Here is a 13,006-nt window from a genome sequence, read left to right as displayed (position 1 = left end):
ATAATTCAAGTGTTGCTCTGCTATTCAACTTATTGAAAGTCAAGTATCCCCTTAGGGTTTTGTTATATACTGGGCCATATTTTCTGAGGAGAGAACTAGGTTATTCAAGGGCAAATAAAATTTCTTATAATTTCTTGAGCAAAATCGAAGATGTAAATAATTATACGTTTTACATGCTCAACTCCATTAGACTCAAAAGTTGTCGCACGAAGTACTAAAAATCATTTTGTTCAAAAAAAGTATTATTTCCAGCAGATCGTCTGATGACCTATTGACGAACCTTCTATGACCTCTTATTATCTAGCAATACCGATAAATAAAATAGAATATATTGTTCATCTCGTTAATATAAGAACAACTTTTTTAATATTGGGAAGACAGCACTAATGTAGACGATATATTTGTTCGCGTCCTTGAGATTTACCGATTGCTTAATAAAAGAACCTTTCATAACCTACTATAACCTAACAATATTGCTTTTAACTTTCTTGATAAAATTACTCATTTTATTTTTTAAAAGACTTTCAAAAAATTAGAAATACAATAATATTGTATTTGCTTTAATTGTTCGCGTCTTCAAAATGCATGGATAGATCTTTTAACGAGATTTCGTTGACAATTCTTGATCAATAAATAGTGACTTAGGGAGTATAAAATAAAGGCTACATTGTTTATATGAAGAAAACTTACTTTTTAATTTCAAATATAACATTACTGTAAGCTAAACTTTTGTTCAATAAAACAGAACACATTGATTGATATGTTGATGGGCTAAAAATAATATTTTCACTAAGACAGAAAGATAAGCTTGAAAAATATTCAGAGTATCTATTTTTCCTCTTGTTAGAGAAAAACCTCGCTTTATGAGAATTCAAATGTATTTGATACTTATGAGAAAGCAAAGTGCTCATAAAATAAGCAAGAATAAACATAAGCATAGTGAATACATGCATAGTACTTCGCATCGGTATGTTGAATTTTCTTATAATGATTTGTAGGTCAAAATTGTTCTACTACACATAGCTCTAAAATTGAATTGTTTATTCTTAAAATTTAAAAAATTTGAATATTAAAAGAGATACGAGTATTCCTTAGTGCCTTTTATTTATTTTTCGTGTAAAACCAAGTTGTTGCGAAAAATTGGTGGTATGATAGGAATCGTATGACGTACGTAAGAATGACATGGCCATAAAAAAATAATTTGAAGAAATATATAATCATCTTACTTTACTTGACGCCTGTTAAAGTATAGTTTACAGGATAGTCGGAACAATTTCGTTCCTTTATTCCTATTTAAAAAAACTCTTTATTGGCAAACTTATCAAGGTTCATGTGAGCCTATACGTTATGGTTGAATTAATTTTAACCATATTGAGACCGAAAAAATTGAGTGTGATTAGAAGAATCTCTTATTTTTTCAAATAAAAAGTATACCTTTGGATTAGAAACAATTTTTTTTTAAATATTATGTAATATTCTGTACTCCCGTGCTTTGTTAATCCCGGCGTTTAGGAGTGAGGACTCGAGATAGATAAGATTTGATGGATTACGTTCTCCCCTGATATTTAAGTCAAGGCCAAGTTTATATGTGCTGTACCCAGAATAATCCTATTCGCAACACATTCAAGATTCTGTATTTTTCGACGCTGTGACGGCGTGAGATGTAAAGTCACGGAATAGATGACTTAAGGTGTATGTTTTGTTCATGTGCATAACCTTTAGAGTAATGCCGGGACGGCAAGTATGTTCGTTGCAGATACTTTGTTCCTCGCCGGCACTTCGGAAGACCAAATCTGCGGGTGAGATGTTTATACCTGCTTTGGAGAATATCCTTCATAGGTGTCGTATTCTGAATCCGGCTCTGTGGCTGAATTCTTTGCGAGATATACAAGAATCATCATCATTGCCCTAGCGGAAGGAACAGAAAGGGTCGTGAAGGAAGTATTGTTCCGATCTATTCCAATTCTATATGAACTTTGCTTCCGTTTCTTTCCGAAGGTTTCCGACGCCTTTCCGCACTTTTGCCGAACTGTCCCACTGCGTTCACCTGGTTCTGAACCCTTCCGAATAATTGTTGCGGTGTCCCAATATCTTCTTCCGAATTGTTTCCGAATAAATATTAAATGTACAGTATAATATAATTGTTGTAGTAATTATACATATATATTTTTATTTTAAAATAAATAAATATAATAAGTATAAAAATAATTTACTAACAAATTTATACGTTAAAAAAATAAAGAATTCAAAGTTAATTAAAAGAAAACAATGTATAAATATAAATAATACAAAAAAATGAAAGAGAATAATTTTCAATCAAACAGTTGTGATTTTCAACCAGAAAAAAGCCAATTCCACCTAAATATAGACATTTTTAAACAAGATAATCGAATTTTCAACAAAGCGGTTGAATTTTCAACTAAAAAGAATGATTGTATAACAAAATTGCAGAATTTTCAACAAATTTATCAAACTAACTTCAATTTTCGAATTTTGGTCCCACTGTTATTTATTTCTATTAAAAATAAGTTTTTACTGGAAGGTTTACTTGAGGCTTAGAAACGGAGGGAGAAGAAAGAAAGAATGATATTAGGTTATCGAGCAGAGATATGAGGATGGAAAGAAAGAAAAGATATTAAGAGTTTACAATAAAGGTACATAAGGTGGACACTAGGGGTAGATTAGAGGACGCCAGGATAAATGGTAAGAGAAGAAGCGCAAAGGGATAAATTAAGTACTAGATTGGAAAAGAGGGCGTGGAAATTTGAGACGAAGCTGAAGGAAAAAAAGGGAGGTGAGTTACCTAAAAAGAGTTTAGTAGAAGAAAAAAAGGAGTGAGTTCTTTAATGCTAGATGTATTGAACACGGGGCTGGAGTAAATTATGAAGAATTAGAAAAAAGGAGAGAAAGACAATTAAAGGAAAGATGAGGGATGATTGAGGAGGCCATATATAATAAACAATATAAGGTGATAAAAAGAAAGGAGTGCAAAAGTATTTTGAAAAGGGATGAAGAGAGAGAAGGTGGACCAGAATACCAAAATTTAAATTGGGAATCAAGTTAAGGGAGGGTATATAATGGGAAAAGGAAGAAAACAGAAAGTGCAGAATATGGAAATGGGAGGAAGAAACATGGGAGCATGTATGGGAAGGATGTAGGAGAGGAATGGAAGGTAAAGGAAACTGACAAGAGAATGTGGTAAAGATTCTACGGGAGGATGGATTAGGGGAAGAATGCATTAAGGAGTTGGAGGGTGCTAGAGGAGCAAATAAAAAAGAATGGAAGAATGCATGTAAAAAGGATGACCAAATGGGATTACAAGAGAAGTGAAAGAAAAAGAAAACGGAAGTTGCTCAGATGACATGCGTAAAATTTTTTAAGGAATGGTTATGTAATAGCAAAAGTAGACGGAATGATTATAAGGAATGGAAGTTATTTAAACCCTTAGGAGACATATGAATAAAGAAGAATACTAAATGACTCTGAATGTGAATCTGAAAATATTTTTCGTTTTGACGTATCTCTTTTTCTTTACAAAATACATTATATCTATCCTAATTTTTTAGGAAAATTTTTGGGTATCTGAAATCGTGAAAACCTGCACATTCTGAATTTCTAACTCTTGAATATGTATATGCAAAATTAAAAAATATATATAGACAGATAAACGTTTATTTTTCAGTGGGCTGGCCTTAAAAAATTGACTTGCTTACACTTCCATTTTTTTACAGAATTTTCTTACAGCTATCTCCGACAAATTACCATCCATCCACACCTCATAACTAATCCGCTCGCTCCTATATCTTAACCCACCTCGTTGCGCCTCGCGTCGTCTCGCACGTATTTCTTTCTTTTCTCGCTGTGCCTCGCATTGCCAGTCTCGGTCTTCGCGGCTAACACCTAATACTTAAGTACTATTTACAATATTTACAGTTTTCTTACATCTACTTCCTCTCCTATTGACAATCCTTCCTTCTCCATTCCTCTTCCTCCTTCCTTCTCTTTTTCACCATCTTACCCAACACCCCCTTCACCCATGCTGTTGCCCTTTTGTCCTCCCTTTCATGCAACAAAACCTCCGTGCTTATCCCACTCGTTTCCACCTCTTCACATTCCTCCAACCAGTGCTTAACTTCTGCATCCCCCTTCCCGCACAATTCACACATTCTCTTCTGTCTAGAAAGCCGCAACCTATTATGATTCTCCATGCAACCGCATCTCATTCTCGCTATAAGTTTCTGACTTCCTTGCTCTCCTTTCTCACACAAATATTACGCTCTCTCCCTTGGCATAATCCACACATAGTTCCCGTTAAACCTTGACTCTCTTATTTTCTCTTCTCCTTCTGCCTTCTCTTTCTCCATGACATTCTTTTGAAGCAACTCATATACCTTCCTTTCTTCCTCGATCATCCTTTTCACTTCATCCATCTGCAATCCATTCGTTATAAAATACCTTTCCCTTCTCACCTCCATCCATGAACCACGACGTCTGTTCTACTTCTCCCAGCAACACTCCCTAACCAGCTTACTTTCCCCCTCTTCCAAAAATTTATCCACATATTTACTCGTTCGATTCCCTGGTATGATCCCTAAACTCACAAACTGATTTACCTCCTGCACAGCTTTTTTCCTTTGCTTTTTGCTAGCAGCACTCTGTCATCTGCATATGCGAGTGACCATATCCTGACTCCTCCTACCCTAACTCCTCCTTCCATGTCCGTGATCAAAATGGCAAAAAGCATTGGGCTAAGCGGGCACCCTTGCCTCAACCCCCTATCCATCCAGAATCCCGCATAGACTCCATCCCCTCCTCTCACCCTATCTTTCGTCTCCTCATATACCTCCCTTACCCTCTCGATCAGGCCCCTCTTCACTCCCCTCTCTTCCATTGCCTCCCACAACCTCTCCCTACCCACCGAAGGGAACGCGCCCTTCGGATCTACAGAAACGCGTACACTTTGGCACCCTTTTTGGTTAGTTCGCTATCCACCCCGTGCTGCAAGACGTAAAACATTGTCAATAGTACTTCTTTTTAAATTTATCTGTCAAATCATTAGAGATTGTACCTTACAGTAGATTAACCCTCCAAATCATGAAGGCAGAAAATCTACACAATATCGATCAAGTTAAGAGTCTTTAATAACAGAAAATGATTAATATCTTAATAAGACTAGACTTAATAAGACTGCCTTGATGGTTTGGAGGGTTGATCTACTGTCGGTAAGGTACAATCTCTGATGACATTGTAGATAATAGCGTAGTCTAATAGCTTAATTGGAAAAGCACCTGACCGGAAATCAGAAGTTTTGTGTTTCAATTCCCAATGGAGTGAATATGGAGTAGGATCTTTTTTTATGAAATAATTTTAATAGTACTTCTTCCCTCCCTAAAGCCCGCCTGCGTCTCCCGCAATATTCCTTACCCCTCAAACTCCTTGCGCAGTCTATCTGCTAACACCATCCCGTATATTTTGTACGCAGTATTCATTAGCGTAATTCCTCTATAATTTTCCTGCCTCTACCTGTCCCCTTTCTTATACCGTGGTACGATCAACCCTTCCCTCCACCCTCTTGGGAATCCCTTTCTTTCCATCATCATATCTCTGCTCGATAACCTAATACCATTCTTTCTTTCGTCCTTCTGCTTTTCTAAACTAGGTTGTCGGCAAAATTTGTATATGAACGTTAGTTTTTAATAGAGAATAAATACCAATGGGACAATAATTCGAAAATTTAAGTTAATTTTATTAATTTGTTGAAAATTCAATAATTTTTTGATAAAATCATTCTTTTTAGTTAAAAATTCAACTGCTTTGTAAAAAATTCGATTGTTTTTTGTTAAAAAAGCACATATTTAGGGGGAATTGGATTTTTTTGTTAAAAATCACAACTGTTTGATTGAGAATTAATCTGTTTCATCTTTTTGTATTATTTATAATTATACATTTATTTATTTTAATTAATTTTTAAATCTTCATTTTTATAAATTGTAAATTTATTATTTAATTATGTTTATAATTATTATTTCTATTTATATAAAAGTAAATATACAGGGCGTTCAAAAGGTCTTGGGACAGCTAAATAAGTCCTTAGGTATAATTTTTTTGGAGAAAGTTGAGGTCATTCTTGAAGTCATGGTTATTTCAAGGTCACCTTTGTTTTTTTAATGGAGTGCCCCATTTTTGACATTGGCGATTGAGAGAGCGGAAAATTTTACGTTAAAAAGTGTAGTCAGGTCATAGGCCAGGAGTTACCTTGATGGTCATATCAAGGTTATTCAAACTTCAATAAGGTCTGAATATTTTTCGCAAGTTAGCATTTGGAAAATCTCCTCTTACCTCATTTAATTACTTACTTGAACAATGTGCATATTGACTATCGAGTGACCATGACCATGCCCATCAAGGTCACCTCAAGGTTACCTTTTTTTTTAAATTTAAACGATCATTTGTGACATCGGCAATCCAAAGAGCGGATAATTTGACGTTTAAAAACGTTTTTACTTTTACTTGCAGCGTTACCCAGGAACAACGACACGGACGTAGTAAATTCTGTTCCCTTTTGTGTGCTTGATTAGCGTGAGTTCCCTTGCCTCTCACGATGGGGTGCTTGTTTATTGTGAGTCCCCTTACCTCTCACGATCTATAATTAAGAATAAGATGTTCAATATTCTCAACGTAAGTGCTCGAACTATTCTTCGTTTACTTCTTGACAGTAAACTAAACGTAAAAGTAATCTAGAGGTGTTGAATCAGAGGATCTAGCTGGCCATTCAATTGTGTCTCTACGTCCTATCTACTGATTAGCAAATATTGTATCTAAGTAAGCGCGAACATCTACTACGTGATGAGGATCTGCACCAAAATTGTATCCAGAAATCTCTCTTATTGCAGGGACTATTTGATTTCCAAGCATGGCTTCATAATATTGAGCATTAAATCATCATCGATAAGAATGGTCCTATTATTATATTATTAAATATGTCAGTCCAAAAGTTGAGTTTTTGTGGATATTGCGATTTGTCTTCTCATGCCCAATGAGGATTGGCATCTGCCCAATATCTACAATTATGCCTATTTAAGATTCCATCAAGTTGAAATTTTGCCTCATCTAGGAAGACTATATTGGATGGGAAATTGGGATTTCTAATTATACGTGCCACCATATTGTCAGAAAACTTAAAGCGACGATCGAAATCGTCTTCATTTAACTTGTGCATAAGCATTACTTTAATTGGATGAAAGTTTGCTCTCTACAGTATATTATGAACAGACGATTGACTTATTTCAAGTTCTTGAGCAACGCTTTAAAGGTCAAGCACATGAACAAAAGCATACACCTTAAGTCTTTTATTCCGTGCCTTTACAACTCACGCCGTTACGGCGTCGCCAAATACAGAATTTTGAATGTCTTCCGAACAGGATTATTGTGGGTACAGCACATATACTCGTAACCGGGCAGTACCCACTTCTTAAAATAGTCAGGAAGCACGAAGAGGTGGGCACAGGAAAGTTTCTGTACAAAGCGGCAGGGGAAGCTGCTAAAACACTTTTTCTTGACTTAAATATCAGGGGACAAAGTAATGCATCAAATCTTATCTATCTCGAGTCCTCACTCCTAAAAGAAACTTCTCTAATTCGTACCGCCAAGACGTCCCGAGAGTGTTTATAGTTTTGATAATTCGAAGTACAAGAGTTTTTATTTGCGAAACTCAAAAAAGATGTATAACTGAATCTATAGACAATGTATACCTGAGTTCTAACCGCTTTAGGTATAATCCGACAACAATGAGCAGATACAGAGAATGTCTAAATGTTTTAAGGAAAATGATTAATTGCAATAGCTTGTCAAATAATTTATCGATCTTTTATGCTTATTCTGTTGAACATCACCAAAACATAGGTTCATTTATCAAACGTATGTCAATGTACAGAAGCCTGAAGTCTACCCTTTTTCAGGCGTTTCTTCAATTTCACGTCAGCTTGCATTCTTTTAGGATGATCCGATTGAACTTTTATTACTATTTTATACTCTTTGAAATCATGTTGAATAAAAATTTGACCGGAAACGTTTTCCAGGTAAAATTAAAATTTTTACGCTCATTATGAATGAAATAAGAGGTGTGAGATTTATATATTTCTTTCTGATTTTGATACGCCTCTAATTTTCTAATCTAACTTTCGTAATTTATATATTTCTGCACAGATAATCATCTTAAAAAAGTTAAATATAATTTTAAGGAACATTATACCTCACAGCATAAAAAAGGGAGAAACTGAATATATTAATAAACAAATAAATATTAATATGTATGACGTTAATTCCTTGAATTTATTTGTTTCTATAATTATATGTTTGAATACTTAACACTAATCATGGATATCCTGGTGGTTGAAAGAACCGGATAGGAGCCTCTACAAAGTACCCTTAAAGATGCCACTGAGCCCCAATTCTGTTTCTTCTTAAGAAACTAAAAAAAAGACAGCAATGTCAACTTTTGAAGTATTTAAATTCGGATTCATCTTTAAAATTTCCATTAGAAACTAACAGAGTAATCGCAATGTCATTAACTTCTTCTGAAAGTGACTTACTTTTTCTTAGTGACGGAACGCTTATTAACTGCTACTAAAAGAAGATACACTTGAAGCCGCCTTCGGCCCATGTAAATCAGAGGCATTTTTTATTTTTAACGCTGCAAGAATAAGTATTGCGAATACTCTGTGAGCTTCTAATCCAAATTTTAACGTAGAATCCGAATTTTAATAATTTAAATGTTGATCTTGCTGTTTTTTGAGTTTTCAAAGAAGAAACCGAAGGGGGACTCAGTGGGGTTGTTAAGGGTACTATGTAAAGGCTCCTTTCGGTTCATTTGGTCTGCCAGGGTATCCATCAGCATAGGTCATTACTTAAGATTTATTTAATTTTATTGAAATTTCCGAATCTTACTCATGTTATATTATTTAAGATTTATGTCAATATAAGGAAATTTCTATCAATTGTAATTGTAATTAAATAATAATTATTCGTAAATTTAACAACTTATTTATCTATTATACAAGGTGTGTTCAAAAAGTAAGGTGACTTTTCAATTTTCGCGGGCTACGTACATTCAAGTTTTAAATTTTTTGTTTTGTTGTGTTGGTACACTCGTCACGATCATATGTTCACAGTTTTGACGATAGAGCTCGTGTTCTTTTTCTGGCAGAGGCGTAAAAGGTTAGAAGGGTCTGGTGTGCTCGGCGATGTTCTTCTTTCGAAAAAAATGGAGCACAGAGTTTGCATTAAATTTTGTGTGAAAAATGGAATGCAGTGCTCTAAAACTCTTGAAATGTTGACAGTTGCATACGGTGAGTCTACTCTGAGTAAGAAACATGTGTATAAGTGGTACAAGCTGGTTCCAAGAAGGTCGAGAGATGCCGAAGACGACCCTCGCCCTAGACGTCCCAGCACGTCAACAACAGATGAAAACGTTTAAGCATTGGAAGAAATGGTGTTGAAAAATCGCCGAATTACCACCAGAGAAGTTTCTAAAAATGTTGGCATATCGGTTGGCTCATGCTATGCTATCTTTTCGGACGTTTTGGGCATGAGACGTATGTCAGCGAAATTTGTTCCAAAACTGCTTAATTTTGATCAAAAGATCCATCGCATGACTATCGCTCAGGTGATGTTAAATGAAGTCAATAATGATCCTGATTTTCTCAAAAGGATTATAATTGGGGATGAATCGTAGGTATATGGTTATGACGTCGAAACTAAAGCCCAATCGTCTCAGTGGAAGCATCCTGAGTCTCCAAGACCGTAAAAAGCACGTGAAGTTCTGTCAAATGTGAAGGTTTTGCTCACTGTCTTCTTTGATTACCGTGGCGTAGTGCATCAGGAATTCTTACTACAAGGTCGTACGTCAATAAGGAGTATTACCTTCAAGTTATGCGCCGTTTGCGAGAGGCGATACGCAGAAAGCGTTCGGAACTTTGGAAAAACAATTCGTGGCTTTTGCATCACGATAATGCACCTGCTCATTCATCGTTGCTTGTGAAAGATGTTCTGACCAAAAACAGCACCATAGTGATGCCTCAGCCTCCATATTCACCGGATTTGGCCCCCAGTGATTTTTTTCTTTTCCCAAAAAAAGTGTATTATATCTGAGGGGGATTACTTTGAAGGGGACAACATAAATATTGAGGAATAAATGAATATTTTTTGAGAAAACCATAAAGTCACCTTATTTTTTAAACACACCTCGTATATTAGTAATTGCTAAACTCTTCCTTCAGAAAACATCTAATTACTTTATTTAGCATACTGTCTTTTTGAGTTTCTTTTTGAACTGCCTTCCAGTTAACTGTTGCGATATCACATTCCCTAATGTTTTTTAAATAAGAAGTATTGACTTCAATAAGTATTGCAAATTCTTTTGCATTATCACTTGTTTCAGGTAAGGGTATACGACTTAGCCTATCTGCGTAATTTTTTTCACTTTAGATGAGTTTAATTTTATTTTGAAAAGGCGTTAAAATTATAGTGCAGCGCTGCAGCCGGGCTGCTGCAATCTCGGAAATCGCCGACTCAGGGTAAAAAATACGTGCCAACGCCGCATTATCTGTTTGTAATAAAAATGCATTACTATATAGATAGTCATAAAAGTTTTGCACCCCAAAAATAATAGCTCACCCTTCCTTATCTATGTGTGCATAGTTTTTTTCCGCAGATGTGAGCGTGCGACTCGCGAAACAAATAGGTCGATCTATATGTTCGTTTTCTCGATGCGCCAAAATTGTCCAACAATTCGAATAATGGTCCTAACTTTTATACTAGATGCTCAATAAATCTACCAAAATTATTGACTCTACCGAAAAAATTGCGTAATTGTGAAACATCTTGTAGTTGCGGACCATTCACAACACTTGTCAATTTCACTGGTATTGGTACAACACCCTTTTAATTTATCTTAATCCCCAAATATTTAACTTCCATATTCAAAAATTTAAATTTGTTAAATTTTAATTGTAATCTCGCGGCTCTAAACGTTTTAATACTTGGTTCAATCTAGTTAAATGCATTTTAACATCTTTTGCTGAAATTAATATTTCATTCAAAATATCACCACTCTCGGAATGCCCAACAGCAGCGTTGCCATTACTCTTTGGACAGATCTGGGCCCTGTCGCAACCCCGAAAGGCAATCTCGTATATTTGAACAGTCTTAAGTGTGTGCTAATGACTACTAGCTCTTGTGATTCTTTAAACAATGGTATATTAATTGCTGATAGGCTTCCGACAAATCGTGTTTAGTAAAATACCGAGCTCCTTCTATAGTTATAAGAATATCTTCCATTCTGGGTAAAGGATAACGATCTACTTCAATGTGTTTATTTAACGTGATTTTGTAATGACCAAAAAGACATTTTCAAATTTCAAATTTTTCGCGCATTATTTTTATTTTCCGTTACTTAAATAGGCAATGACGTCAATTTTATGTTTTTCGTACGCCTTTAAAGGAACATCAATTGATTTCAACGGTAAATCGCTCGATGTTTGCTGATGTACCTTATCGGAGATTACCGCAATCGCTGCGGAAGCCAATAATATCGTTTCGAAGATAGGTTTTACCGATGAAGAATATAAATGTTTTGGTAGTTGACTTCCAAGTTTAAATCTTCAATTTGAAGGAAAAATCATCCAAAACTCTACTGTATTCTTTTTCATCCGTAGATTCCTCTTTTTTTGAATTCTCTTCAATATTTTATGCAGTTTGCTTCTTTACATTTGGATTTTTATCTGAGCAAATTATAAAAATATGACCCTGCATAGGACATTCGCCGCAATACTTTTATCTCAGATAATATTGATTGTTAGTGTTTAGTGCTTACTGTCGAATTACTTGTATTCTTATGTGTTTCTGTTATCGCCATTTCAACCATTTCTGCGAGTTTCACCAGATCCTCCATGTTCCTATCTTATGTTTTCAAAGTTCAAACCTTATAGTTTTTTCTTTTATTCCGGATATAAATTGGTCTTTTAGTTGCCCTTTCAATTCACTTGCACTGAATTTACATTTATGAGCTGAACTTTGTAAAACGATCACGTAATCTCTAATAGTTTCGCCTTCCTTCTGTTTACGATCGCGAAATGCAAACGGTGCTAAAATTTCATTAGTTTTTGCCGCATACAAATTTGATAATTTATTCTTTAAAGTTGTGTAATCCAAAGTCAAAGGATCCACAGTCTCACACACTACCATCAATTCTTCACATACCGAGGGTGACAACCTCGTGATTAACAAAGCCGCCTTTTTGTTCTCAAGCACATAATTCAGTGTAATATACGCGTCTAATTGACGTTCAAATGCTTTCCAGTTATTACCTTTTTTAAAAGGTTCAATACAATTTTTAGGAAAAGCCATTTTGTATACAATTCGACTGTCTTTATCGGTAATTCTAGGCTATTCATAAACTTCACCCCTTTTTTTCTTAAAACTTCCACACTATCACTGGTTTCACACGCGACCTTAAATTTTGGGCACACTTTTATTAATTCTGATTTTTGTCTCGTATGGACCCATGACCATTATCCTTCTCTCAAAGCTTCATTAATCACGTTCCAGTCTAAATTTTCTCCCATACGTTTTATTTATTTTTATTTCCCTTTAGATCACATTCTCGCCGCCACTGCTAAACTCTTTGGTATTAGGTTCTTTAAAAGAAAAGAGACAGAATGGCAAGAGATGTGAAGCTTATTTTCCACCGAGGATTAATTAACTTGGAGACTTCGATGAATACATGTTGTCCTCTTAAAGGCTCAACCTCAACTGAAACCGTCACCTTGTATTCCAGGCTTCGTTGTCATTTCTAATCTATTTGCCGACTCTAAGATATAACAATAATTAATAAATAAATTACTGTATAATTTTCTTATTATTAAATAAGAATATTTTGTTATTGTTTTAAACTGGCCTATAATATAATTTTGTATTAGTGTGAAATTAATAAATTCCTAAAAAGTAG

General features: G+C 35.0%; 1 protein-coding gene across 5 annotated transcripts in view; it reads left to right on the top strand.

Moving 5' to 3' along the window:
• LOC117180366 (threonine aspartase 1-like) overlaps positions 1 to 13,006 on the top strand; it is a 277,126-nt gene that overhangs the window by 99,051 nt on the left and 165,069 nt on the right. The gene's annotated exons all lie outside the window — the stretch shown is intronic.

The sequence above is a fragment of the Belonocnema kinseyi genome, chromosome 9, assembly GCF_010883055.1.
Source record: "Belonocnema kinseyi isolate 2016_QV_RU_SX_M_011 chromosome 9, B_treatae_v1, whole genome shotgun sequence".
In the NCBI taxonomy this organism is placed as follows: Eukaryota; Metazoa; Arthropoda; class Insecta; order Hymenoptera; family Cynipidae; genus Belonocnema; species Belonocnema kinseyi.
The sequence above is the reverse complement of the archived record's forward strand: the minus strand, read 5'-3'. Positions and strand labels throughout refer to the sequence as shown.